This window comes from Gallus gallus, chromosome 8, assembly GCF_016699485.2.
Source record: "Gallus gallus isolate bGalGal1 chromosome 8, bGalGal1.mat.broiler.GRCg7b, whole genome shotgun sequence".
In the NCBI taxonomy this organism is placed as follows: domain Eukaryota; kingdom Metazoa; phylum Chordata; class Aves; order Galliformes; family Phasianidae; genus Gallus; species Gallus gallus.
This window is the reverse complement of record NC_052539.1, coordinates 9,773,461-9,783,952: the sequence shown is the minus strand read 5'-3', so window position 1 is coordinate 9,783,952 and position 10,492 is coordinate 9,773,461. Positions and strand designations below refer to the sequence as shown.

Below are 10,492 nucleotides of genomic sequence, written 5' to 3'. Positions count from 1 at the left end.
GGCTCTGTTAGGGGAGCATGTCTTGCACAATGGGCTGGAGAGTTTTGAGAACACTGAATATTCTCAGCAAAATCACACTCTTGGCTTCAAACTTCTGTGTCCAGCTCATGGTGGTGGTGGCTTAGTATTGTTCAGTGCATCACATGGTGTTTTGCAGAGGAGCCTGGTTCACAAGGTAGCCAGGGTTTTATAACTTGCCTGGGTCACAGTGTCTTAGTCTGTGCCTCCATATTTACTTGTGCTGCTTATTGGTTGAACCTCAGTGCTCCAGACAACATAATGACATCTACAGGATCTCTGGTGCTGACGCAGTTAATGTACCTATCAAGTGTACCTCAATTTGGGAAGCTGCTCCCAACACGCTCTTGGCCCATAGAGGTGTCTCCTGCTATTGCAGTACAGGCATAGCATTTTGTGACCAGGTCAGAGAATATGTCTCTCTTGATACACCTATACGGTGGCAGCCACCTGACTTGCTTGGCGCTGTTCACTCCAGAACCTTTGCCCTTGCATGATTCTTCCGTTTCCACCTCTTGCAGCACCATCTTTTCCCATTTTGTGGTAAATTCTTCCTGCAACCTGAACTGAGGTAGAACTTTGTGCTTTTAAAAATGTGCCTCCTTAATAGTATTTAGGTTTTATCCTCTTGCACTAAGTTAAATGGGCTCCATATTCAGCAATCAAAGATAGAAGAAGGCAACAGATAAAATGAGTGTGTGAATGAGTTGCACAAGCTCCTGTATGAGTATTATGGTTGCTCTTTCCCCTGTTGTGAGAATACAAATCAAAAACTGTTTCTGTAAAGTATTCCTCAGTAAGATGTGATGCAGTCAACACACCCAAGGGACAGGATGCAATTAGACAGGGTGAGCAGTTTGCCCAGGAGAACCACATGAGGTTCAACAAAGCCAAGTGGTTTCTACCTGAGTTGTGGCAATCTCCATTACCAATACAAGTTAGGAGATGAAAGGATTGAGTACAGCCCTACTGAAAAGGACCTGAGGTTACTGGTGGATGGCAGCTGGACATGAGCCAGCAATGCGTCCTCACAGCCCAGAAAGCCAACTGTATCCTGCGCTGCATCAAAAGTAGCGTGACCAGCAAGTTGAAGGTGATGATCCTGCCAGGCTGGACCAGACTCTGAGCACCTGATTGAGCTGTGGATGTCCCTGTTCATTTCGGAGGAGTTGGGCTAGATGACCTTTGAGGGTCCCTTCCAACTTGAGAGATTCTATGATTCTAAGAGAAAACAGAAGAAGGATTAAATTTCAGAAGACTGCCTTTGTATTTGAATGTGGTGTTTACTGTCTCTTCTCAAAGCGATATTAGCTGTTCTGCAAGCTATAAAGGAATTTTCAGCTGCATTGTCTTGCTGGCTTTCATTGCTGTTTTTTAATTAAAGCTTAAGGAATTAAATGAACCAGGGATGCTGGGGTTACAAAAGGAAGAGAAAAGATCACAGTCTAATCCACTGAGGTGCAGTGGGGCACAGGCTGGTTCTAGGATTATCATTCAATGATTATTTTTTCCGGTTTAAAGCATAAACCTTTTAAGCATTTTAAGCATCCAGGTTAGGCTGACAAAGTACTACTGTCTGGGAGAATTAGATCTGAAACAGATTGAGAACTACTTTATTAAGATTTTGACTATGATTTGTGAAAGGCATTACAGCTGAAATCTTCCTGTTATATCATTTTGCACTGTGAATGGAGAAATTAATACTCAAATGCTTAATAAGAGATGCACCTATTTGGAAGTGAACAGTTACTATATGGGGCATAATTTAACAACATATCTGCTTATTAGGTGCATACATTAGTAACATTGATTATTTTGTTTACAAACTGTGGCCATATTGTGTAATTTAACTAGGGCAGGGGGGAAATGAAGCTATCAGCCGTGGTCCCAGAATTCACAAACATGGGACATACTTCTCCATTACTCTTGTAATAGATGCAATTTTGAATTAATTTTTAGAACTGCCAGGAATAGCAGCATATTGGATTCTCTTGCTGTTTTATTTTATGTTCTGTGTCCCTACAGTGTCTCTTGATTGCTACTCGTTAGAAACAGACTACATTTCTGTTTACCAGAACAAAAATATTCCACTTCCTCATCCTACCTTATAATCCAACTCTGCATTGGACATACAAATATGTGAATTAAATATTTAAAAGTTTTAAAGACCGTATCTTCTACCATGTTAAGAAATGATGAGCCTTTACTGTGAGCTGGAAGGGTTTTAAAATGTGATACATATACCAAAGGCAACAGAACTGTGGGTATTCCTTTGCTTCATTTTATTTTATGGGAATAACAGTATGTGTTTACCTGGAGTCAAATTCTGGCATCCATTTTATTTCCATGATAATGGATAATGGTGGGATAATGACTGTGTAGGTGAAGTGCACAGCTGGAGCTTGGGTGAGCCTCTTTCTGGCTCTGAAACAGTTTTTTGTCTTGTACAGGATTTTTTATATATGCCTCTGCAGACCATAAGTTTTATATTAAGCCCACGCAGATCTAGATGCCTTCTATCTCCTGCAAATAGCTGTGGTGCACAGTAGTGTTGGTGAATGACTGAGTGCAGATCTTGGTTGCACAGCAGGGGAGTGTGTAAGGCACTTGGAGGGCTCCTGGGGAAAGGTGGGCCTTTGGTTTCATCTGGCTGCAGGTAACTTACTGCTGGGATGTGCAAAGCCAATTCATTGCTTGTGTCAGCAAACTGCATGACTAGAGTACTATTTAGTTCACTTAAAGGCTCATTGTTGAGCATTCCACTGAAATCACAGCTATCAAAACATGGTGGATACATACTTAGCAATTGCAGCAGTGAGGCTTAAGGGTGCCTTTCATGCGGTAGAACTAAGCCATCACAGTTTGAAGGTATTGAGCTGTGTTGTCCGGACACCTGCATTGTAGAATATGCAGGAACTCCCTGAGTACTGTGTATATGTCTCTGTGCGTAGACTCAGAAGTGAAATGTTACTGTGATAACATGCAGGGTGACCCAGAGTGGTCTCAGAAACTCACTGGGATATACTACCGAGGGGCCCAGGAAGGAGTTCAGGTTTCTGGTCACAAGGGAAACATTTCTCAAGATACATCCAGTCTTGGATCTCTGTATAATCATCAGGCTCTGGTATCTTAGCATCACTCCTTTGATACAATTTGCTTGTACCTCCAAGCTGATTTAGGTACAAGTAGTGGCCGGGATTAGAAAACATGTAGCAACTGTCTAAACCCAAAGTGTCTCATGTACAGAACTGTTAAGATATCAGCACAGGACTTATACCCCAATTATGTAGATGGTTAGAAAATATTTATCCCTGTAACTGGCAGGTGCTTGTTTTATAATACAGCTGGAACACAAGCTTTAATTAAGCCAAATTACAAAATTACTGTGAAAATAATATGACATTGTCAGATTCATATTCTTTATTCAGAACTGGAAAGGCTAAGGTACAACATTTGTTTTAAATGTGACTCTTCCTGAAATTTCTCATTTGCAGTCGATGTCTAGTGCTTATATAAGGATATTCGCAGAAGATCGTACAGAAACTGAATCCCAGTTCCTTATCATAGATACAGGAGAATTAAGATATTGGAAAATGAAGCAACCTTTCCAAAGTCAGCAACAGGTCAGCAGCTGGATTGGGAGCAACATCCTCTGGCTTCTGCCTCCTCCAGCAGAACTGTTCTGAACAGGGCAGAGGTGATGTTGCAGTGCAGACCAGCAGGACGTGAAAATACACAGAAGGTAATAGGAAAACTTCCAAGCTCTTTGTGTTCCTTCCGAGTTCCTCTCTGTGAGCATTGTTACTGAGGTTTCCACTGGCAGCCACCTTTCCACTGCCAGCAATGGGGCCATTAATGTAGATCTGCATCAGTCACCATCACCTCCTTCTGAAGGCTTACATAAAAACAATACTATACTTATTTTGCCCTGAGTGATCATGTAATTTTTTTCTCAGTGCAAGTTAGTGAATAGAATTCATTGCCATTCTTTTATGTCACTTTGTATGGTCTTTCAAGAATTTGCTTAGCTGCTTGCATCTCTCTCAAAATACACCACTCCAGATCGATACAATGCATAAAGGCAGCTTCTGTATAAATGTATGGCATCTTTCCATGATGTGAGCTGTAGAAAAACTTCACAATCAGAATTCAAGAGCCAACAGTGAAGTAGCGATGCTATGAAGCTGTGTTCCCACTCTTCTCATGCATTCTTTTTGTCCCTCGAGCCACTCAGCTACAGCCAAAGAAATATATTCTTTGAACCTGAGAAATAATAGAATACTATTAAGGCTTATCAGTGCCTTAGCCTTGTGAAAACCATTCTAAGCTTGCAATGTAATTCTGAATAGAACAAACAAAATGAGGGATGTTTTAATTAGTGCTTAGGCAGTTAAGCTCAATAAGTCTGGTTTCACTGAAAAGATTGCTGTAATGCAGGAACACTTCTAAGTCATTTACATTATTGTGATTTGACATTTAATATCACTTTTTAAAATGAAACGCTGTTGGTTTCTTTTTTTTAATGAACCCTGAAGCAGAAGAGAAAGACTTACTGTATGCTTTGCATAGGATTATCTATTTTTTAATTTTGACAGAAAGAAATCTTACAGTCAAGTCTATCCTAAGGATCTCATCTGTGAATCAACAAGTCTAATAATCTGCATATGTTTTTGTTCTGGCAAACTTTCACTCCAGAAAACCATTAAAGAACAGGTCCACTATATTAACATGAGTATGTCTTGCCAGATTCCTTTTATATTTCTGTTATCATCCTTATGGATCACAGCATTAAAGTCTATTTTGAGTGATGAAAGCAATTCTGACTTGTGGGTTGGGCGTTAACTTTGTGACTTTAATGCCTCTATGTGTGTTACTGTCTATATTTTTAGCTTTAAGGATCTGTTAGTAATAACTCCTTTATTTACACATCTGACATTTCATTTGTCTTGCACTGATTTGTTTGCCTGCAATGAAAGTGAAGAATGCTGCATGAATACCTCCTCATAGGTACACACACATGCAGCTTCAGTTTTACCCTATAAAAATGCATAAGTTGTTGGGCCTTGCAGATACCTATACATTCATTTTACTTTCATTTTCTCCCCTTTTCCCTGTAAGAATCCCTGTGAATGTTAATAAGACGGCTTCAGGTATGCTGTGCGGACAGAACGCTCTCCTCAAATTTCTCCTGGGTGAACAACCACTGTTTCTTATCATGACCCCTGCCTGGTGCAATCAAACTCCAGAATCATTCCATTCAGCTCTTTGATTGAATCCCCACATTTGCGGCAGTGCTTGGCCGTGAACCCTGCATTGCAATCTGAAGGGTCACCCACCGATGTGCTGAGCCCTTCTGCTACTCCCGCTAACTGTAATTTATGCTCCAGCTCTTTCTCCTCCTGAACACTGGAAATCAAAGTCTCAGGGAACTCTGGCAACTGGTGCTGTGATTCCCAGTGGGAGATTTTTCTGCCAATTAATCAACAAAAATGTGCTGTGGTGATATATTCATGATCAACATATATTCAGGTTGTTCTGACAGAGTGTTTTCCTGTGCTTTTGGTATATTGAATATCCATTCTCATCCTCCTTGTTCCTTTATTTCTGAAATATGAGGTATTTAAAAACACACAGTTACCACATAAATATACTTGAAATCTCTCCAGTTATGAGCATGAAGATAAGAAAGTATGAAGGGACAAATCACAAAGCTCCTGTTGTGCATACTGACACTATTCCTTATTGTTTTCTTCCTCAACCCTAACAATTAAGGTTTTTTTTCCAATAATTTTGAAGGAAACAAATCATTTCCCAAAATCAGTGTTCAAATTTGTCTGACTTTGAGAAAATTCTATTTTCCTTAGCAGTATGGTAACTGATGTTAAGCTGAAATTATTAAAGGACGACATATAACTTGTATTTTACAAGGACAGACTAGGTCAATCAGTGTTACAGCTTCTGGCCATCTACAGACCCATAGAAAAAAAATCTCATGGAATTCCCTGAAAACCTGATAGAAAAGATCCATAAGCCATTTTAATCCTTTTGTAACTCCTGTTGTCAGTCAGTGTGAGGGGCTGTTTCCTTGCAGCATTTTCTCCTCCTGCACAATAGCTGACATTAAAAGCTGCATTGCGATTTGGTTAGTCACAGAATCATAGAATCATAGAATGGCTTGCATTGGAAGGGACCTCAAGGATCATCAAGCTCCACTTCCCCTGCTGCAGGCAGGACTGACAACCTCCATATCTAATACTAGACCAGGTTGCCCAGAGCCCCATCCAACCTAGCCTTGAACACCTCCAGGGACAGAGCTTCCACAATCTCAGTCTCCTACCTGTATCTGCTGAATAGGAAGGCAGAAATGTGATCTCTTGGACCTGAGAAGGACAGGTACTGGGGTATGGGCAAGTAGTGGGGTATGGGCATGTGGCTGACAGAAACCAAAGTGGGGTCTGCTAGACCCACTCCAGTTGGGTTGACTTTAGACCACTGAGTCACCAAGGACTGACCCACAGGGTTGTATCTTCATCAGGAGCACAGTATCCTGCCTGTGCATCAGCCCTGGGTAAATTTGTGGACCGAGGACCACTGTGATTTATGGAGATGAGAACTTGCCAGCTACACAGGTGAACAGCTTGCAGAGCTAGCTGCAGGTGTACTATGAATGTAGCAGAAAGTGTGGACATAACTTTCATAATTCACAGAGGTTTTTCAAATGCACTCTTTTCTGGTGTCTGACATTTTAGACACACATTGAATTAAGTTGTTAGTAACATCAATAACTCTTCTGAGTTCTAGATCTGAACACAATTAAAAAAATCTACAGAACAAGTGATGATATTAATACAGACTTTTAAAATCATATTTTGTACAAAATATCCTGCGAAAAACACATCTTTTATAGCATAAACTATTTTCAAGGGTATCTACACACATACTTAGCTTAGCTCAGAAAAAAGGGACATTTCATGACTCATTCTTTCTATTATATTTAAAAATGGGCATGCTTTAACTCATTCATTTCTTTTATTCTTTTAAAATGATTTTCTTTATTCTTTTTTCACTTCATGTTCTTCTTACTGAAACATTTTTCTAGTGATGCATCACAAAAAAATATTACCATTATTCATGCAATGTAATGAAGTCTGCGAAGATGGAAGCTCTTGAAACCATAAAGCAGTAAATATAGAAACATTGCAAATTTCCCACCTTGTCAGACTTTCAGTTTTAAATCAAGGATAGTAACGAGGCTGATTTCCAGAGCAGGTAATTCTAGCTATGAAGACAGCACCATAAATCTCAGATTGATTTTCCTTGAATTTTTCATCAGCAGATGATACTGCTGATATGATATAGTGTGATACTGCACACCTGAGCTATTTGTTTAGTCACAGCATTTAAATCCAGAACACAGCTTTTCTAATAGAAAGAATATTCAGACATCTTTTCTGAAGTCATTTACACTTTTATTACTCATCCTGGAATATAAGAAGAGATCTAACCAGAGGGAAGTGGAATTTTCTATATGGTGCCTTAGGTCCTGTTTTGGAAGAATGGGGTTTTGTGGTTGGAGGTAGGAGAAAAGGTAGGAGAAACAAGAAAGGAGGGTTGTTTTATGGATACAGTATCATTGTATAAATACTTGTTATAAAGGTAAATATAATATAAGGTCAGAACTTCCACAAATTCCAGTATCCAACCTGGGATTTGTGTTTTATCAACTTCTTCTAAAAATGATACGGTCCTGATGCGTTATGTATCTATTGCTGAGGATCCCACACACACCAAGTGAAATTCTTAGATTTTGGGGCTTATCACAGCAAGCTCTCAGTGCTGATGCGTGCTTTTTTCACTGATGCATCACTTGATCACAATTCAGGCATAGCAATGAATCCTTGCTTCTCCTGTACACAAGTTAATAAGCCACATACTTAGGAAGATTATTTTTAAAAAACTGAAACAAAAAGACTGTCTCATCCTTCTTTGAGGGAGGCAGAATAACAATATGATGAAGGGTAATTATTTTGGAATTATTTCTGAAAGATTCAGATCTGTACACTTCAAAGGGTTAAACACTTTCTATCTGTGCAACAGTTAGAGCTATGAAGTGTCAGAGTTGCTATAGAAACAGTGCATATTTGATTCAAATGAAAGAGTAAATAACCTCTTTTTATATCTCAAAGCTAAACTAAATGTGGTCTCCAACTTTGTGAGAAGCTATTGCACTTACTTTTTCTTTAAAAAACAAACAAAAACAAACAAACAAAAAAAAAAACCATAATCATAAAGTAAACAATAAAAGAGGGAAAATTTTGTGGTGATGGCTCCTCCTCACTCTGTGGAAGATCTCCTAGGCCAAGCAGATGGCTTTGAAGCAGGACCTAATAGTACTAATAATAGGACTTAATAGTACTACAGGCTCGTGTAGCATGGGGTGATGCCACTGCTCCAGCTCTGGCACCAACGTGCTGCTCATTGCCTGTGCAGAGGTGGTCAAAGCAACATGCTTCCATCTCCTGAACTCATTAAAAGGCCTGTGAGGTAACATGGTTGTGCATGGAGCAGGCTCCCCAGGGCTGTGGGCATGGCCCCAAGCTGCTGGAGGTCCAGGAGCATTAGGACACCGCTCTCAGACACAGGGTTTGGATTTGGGGTAATTCTGTGTGGAGCCAGGAGTTGGACTCAATGATCTTCGTGTGTCCTTTCTTCTCTATGGTTCTCTATGTGGTTCTCTATGGTTCTGTGATTCTGTATTGGTACACTTACAGTTCAAAGACCTCTGTGGCCCTTTGTTCAGGGTTTGGTTTACTTGTATGTACAACAGAAGTAAACTGAGCAGGGGAAGAAGAATGACAACAAGATAGCTCCTGTTATCATTTTTCCCTTCTAATGAATGAAGAGGGAAGGGGCCACCTCTTCACCTCTCACCCCTCTCCTTTATGAGCCATCCCATGGCCGCCATTTGACAGACAGAGATCATTAGAGGTTGATGAAAAATTTGTGGCCAAAGTGGTTGGCTTTCTCAGAGAAAAGCATGGTCTTTAATTAACAGGTATGTTCTGTGGGAATATTCTCCACCCTGCAGGAATTTTTGACATTTTTTCAAGAACTCTTTTTAAGTAGAAAAGGTGCGTATTTGGGGGGTAAAAGTAAAATACTTTTTGAATAGATTTCTTATTTAAGTCACTTTGCACAGCAACAATGTTCAAAACAGAAACGCTCCTTAATAATAGGTTTCATATTGATTGGGCTGGATGTATTTCTGCTGGATGTGCTAGTCCTCTTAAGCTTCCTGTGCCAGCCCTACTCTGCTTTATAACACTGTATTTTGTCATGTTGCCTCCACAGGTGCCTGCAGGACATTGAGCAACAAGAGCAACAGCTGCCATAGGTGTAAGGGTAAAGAAACACATTCAAGAGAAGGTTTTTATTCAGTGACTTAAGGAAGTGTAGCTTTCACTTAGAGCAGGAAGCAATCAGGTTTCCTGGTTTCTGCCATTCCGTGGAAGTCCATGTTTGAAATTATGCACCCTTATCCCACACCGCAGGGATGAGTGTCCTCAGGAGAGTACCTCCCTTCACCCTGCCCAGAGGCTGGGCTGCAGCAGCCTCGAGTTTTGTGGTAACAACAAGAGGTGTGTTTTTAATTTGATGGATACCTGCCAGAGCAGCAACATCAAGGCAGCTTGCCCAAAGCAAGAGACAGAAATCCTTGCCCAAGAAAAATAAACAAGCCCAACTCATACAGATTTATATGTTTTGTTCATGCAGGATTGATTGACAACCTTTTTATTGCTGGAAGGAATTGCATGATTTTACTCTTCAATTTGTAGTGCCTGGATGTGATCTCCCATTGGTTTTGGGGCTAATTAATAAATTTCAGCTTGTTTGGAGGCTGAACTTGGCACATCTGCTGTAATGTTGATGGTATTGTGCCGGATGAAACAACATAGTTATTGACTTCATACGTATTGACAAAAACCATAATGCTGCCAGCATTATTCTCACAGGCTGTCACAAGTTCAGTCCCTTTGAAAAAGCTGATTTGAAGTGGTGGGAATAAAACATTTTCTTCAACTCAAACCAGATTGTGATAGAGGTTTATTGCAGCCTTTACACAGAAGGGAAGAAATGCAAAACAACCCTTTTTGTACCAATACAAAATCATTAACTTTTCCATTTTGATTTATATAAAAAACCAGAATACAAATGTATTCTCACAGATCAAATACTACTGGGATAAAATAGTCCTCTGTATGGGTAAGTATTTTTTGTGTGAATGATTAGCAATTGCACCACACTTTGGTTTTTCCCTGGCAAAAAAACAAAATTATCAGTGGGAAAAATAGCGGTTTTGCTTTCCTATCTCCCAGAGCCTTGTTGTAAAGGGAATATAAAAAAAAAAATAGTGTGGTACAAATGAGTGTGGAGAAGCTGCACATAACCTGAAGCAGCAGAAGGGCACTTTTTG

At 39.9% G+C, this 10,492-nt stretch overlaps 1 long non-coding RNA gene across 1 annotated transcript; it reads left to right on the top strand.

The window, feature by feature from the left end:
• The first annotated feature begins 2,051 nt into the window (after positions 1–2,051).
• LOC112532938 lies at positions 2,052–10,099 on the top strand. The gene is made up of 3 exons (XR_003076565.2): positions 2,052–2,278; positions 3,586–3,760; positions 9,370–10,099. It is a non-coding gene; the product is annotated as an uncharacterized LOC112532938 (long non-coding RNA).
• Positions 10,100–10,492: the final 393 nt, after the last annotated feature.